We start from the raw sequence: 3,375 nt of genomic DNA, 5'->3' as shown, positions 1-3,375 counted from the left end.
AAAAGTTAACAATGTGAATATTATTTTATTTGCTTAAGTTATTTTATTAATTAAAAATACTAAATAATTTATTTTATAAGCTTTTAATTTATAAGTTATAAGATATTTTAAATTTTTTTATTATATTTATATTATAAAATATATTTGTTATCTCATTTATTGGCACTATTAATATCTCTTTTTATAATGGATTAAATTTCCGTTTAGAGATATCAAGTATTTATTTTAATTATTAAACTATTATTAAAAGGAAATAAAAATAATTAAAATATAAGAGATATTAACAAAAAAATTAAATAAGTTAAATGTTAGTTTAAGCAAGTGTCTCGCTGATAATAATTGTAAATTTCAAATAATATAATCTAGATATAATTATGAATTTCACATCTCGGTTATTGTGTCGACCGATTATTTATCATTATAAAAAACTATTAAAAATAAAATAAAATAATACATAACAATCAGAAATCATGTTAAAATCATCACAAAAACTATACTTCACGAAATATAAATAAATTATATTTATTATAAAAAAATCAAATAAAACATCAAATGATTTATATTATTTTGTATGAATAAACTAAATTAATTAACTTGTAAGTAAAACAACTTTTATGAAAAAAAAATAAAATCTTATATTAGAACATTTTGACTAATAATTAGTTTCATCACCCTATTTAAGTTTATTACCTTATAAGTTAATTTGATGTCTGACGAACACTTTAGTAAAACCAACAAGCTAGCTTCTAGATTATATTTTCACTAACACAAAGTATTTTGTAAGTAGTTTTTTTAGGATTTTGTAACAATTATATTATAAATTGATTCATTTATAATTATAACTTGTAATTTATTTAATTATATTTAATTGGTATATCTTCTATTTTAATCTATTTTCTTGGTATCCTTAATTTCATTTTGTCTATTATTATTCACTTAACAATTATTCTTAGACACAAGTAATTATTTAACAATTATATATTGTAACATCCCAAAAATACAGGATCAAACTATATAATAGAATACTCATATGTTAATAATACTACAGATCAGTCTTATAAAAGATAGGACGTACATTTATGGCCGAACGGCCTTACAGAGTAACGATAAAGTTAAAACTGTACAAATAAGCAATCTAGACCGAATGGTTTAAAAAAGGCCTATACCGAATGGTCTTACAAAAGAAAAAGGTAAAAGATGATCGAACGATCATCGTACAAATAAACTAACTACTGACCGAACAGTTCTACTGTTCGGTCTTAACTTCTACCTCGACCAAACTTTCTTCTTCCAGCGCTTCTTCCAACATCTCTTCTCCTTCTGCTCACATCCACACGGATGATCATTGCAACAGGACAAACGACCGAACGCACAAAACGGACAAGACAGGAAAATAGGGCAAGCTTATGTAATTTAATTCATGTATCAGCATATATTTCACACAATCAACTAAACAAGATAAATCATTAACTCCTTCATGCAAAGCCTAATACTAGACTCTGACTGTTCGGACTGTATGAATTCTGTGTAGCTACGACGTTTGTGCACCCGGGTGATGTAGTAACTGGGATACCCTCAACAAGTGTCACCCGAGGTTAGTCCTATCTGTCCAAATTAACCATAAGGACTAGGACCTCCTGTCATTCCCACACATGATTTACCCTTCTCTACGTGAGAACGAGGAATCACGGAATATCAGGAGGATCCGCCAACTTAGCGTGCCCACATTCATACTTTACTAATATAATCGGATGTTGTTCACCAAGTGATCCAATTTAATGAACTGACTCTTAAGAGTTCAAACCGAACACCGTAAAGCCTAGGCCGAGTACTAAGACTCTAGGCCGAAACCAATTAAGACATATACTGTAGGACATCAAATAATAGCACTTGACGGAATCATATGAAGAAACCGAATGCCAATAAATGCTTAACTTCTTAATGAGTTAAACATCAAGGAAACCAAATGTTAGTCGAAGACCGGGCACTATAGAGAGCGAACACTATTGAGTTTGGACGAAACTGATCGGTTCAAACGGACGCCCTTGAAGCCGGGAAAGTAGAAATGGTGCCTGAGTGGTGATCGGAGGAAGGAAAAATGAGGATTTCTTAGAAAGAAGTAAGAGTTTTTTTTTTAGAGAGAAGGAGGAGAAAATGGTTTCAGAGATTTGGAGAAGAAGGTAAGCAAGAAGAAGTGGGCCTGAAATTTTGAAAACCCAGAATTTTATTCCTACCGTCATTGGCGAACGCCCACTCCACTACTCACACCTGTCTTCCACTTTCTGTTTTCCAGTTCTCCTTCCTCGACACTTGTCTTCCACTCAGCTGGGTTTTGGGTGAATTTTTAATGGGTCTGAGATATATTGTATAAAAAAATTCAATGTAACATTATTTGGAATTAGGAATAAAATTAATTAATTTATAAAAAGTATATAAAATTTAGTTTAAAAGGTAATCATTAGATTAACTCATTTAAATAAAATGACTTATTCAAGTAAAAAAAAAGTATGTACAAAATTTAAAAAAATAAAAATTGATAATTACATAATATAAATTTTATTTACATAATAATATACTTTTTCTTAGAAATGTATATAAAATTTAAATTTTATTCAAGTTGCACTTTTATATAAATAATGGAGAGACTAAAGTTAATCTTAGATATTCTTAGAGGTCACTTAGCCATCAATAGGATCTTTGTTATTAACAGTGAAAATAAATGCATGCGTAGCGGTTTATTTATTATTTAGATATCTGCAATTTAATTTGTTTTAATAGTAAAGAATAATAAATTTTTTAATTATAAAATTAAATATATATTTTTTAATAATATTATATAGATAATTTTTATTGATTTTGTCAGTAATATTTTATTATGAATAGTTATTTTAGTTTAAAAAATTATTAAACTTTAAAAAGAATTAAATTAAAAAATAGTTAAATTTAAAATAATAGTCACTTAAAATAAAATTAATAAATAATTATTTTAGTAAATGATAAATATGAAAAAAATGTATACACCAAAATATTTTTTTTTATATATAATAGTATAGATAATTGGTCGTTATAACTTATTCAATACAAATAACGAACATATTTTACAACAATTTTTGCAATGTTATCGTATAATTTTATATTATTTAATATTTTTAAATATTGTTAACAATTTATTTACAAAAATTGATTCTTTTAAATATAAATGTAATTATTGAATTTTTTTAAGAATCATTGCGATAATTATTGAGTAAAATTTGTGGTTTATGTTTGATTGAGCTCGTGATTGAATATGTTTGGGTATCTAAAATTTGAGTTAAATTGGTAGATTGATATTATTTGATGATGTTTTGAGTCAAATTGTATCTTAAGGATTGATAA

The sequence above is a fragment of the Vigna umbellata genome, chromosome 6 (assembly GCF_029865625.1).
Source record: "Vigna umbellata cultivar VRB3 chromosome 6, Vumbellata_1.0, whole genome shotgun sequence".
In the NCBI taxonomy this organism is placed as follows: Eukaryota; Viridiplantae; Streptophyta; class Magnoliopsida; order Fabales; family Fabaceae; genus Vigna; species Vigna umbellata.
This window is presented reverse-complemented; position numbering follows the sequence as displayed.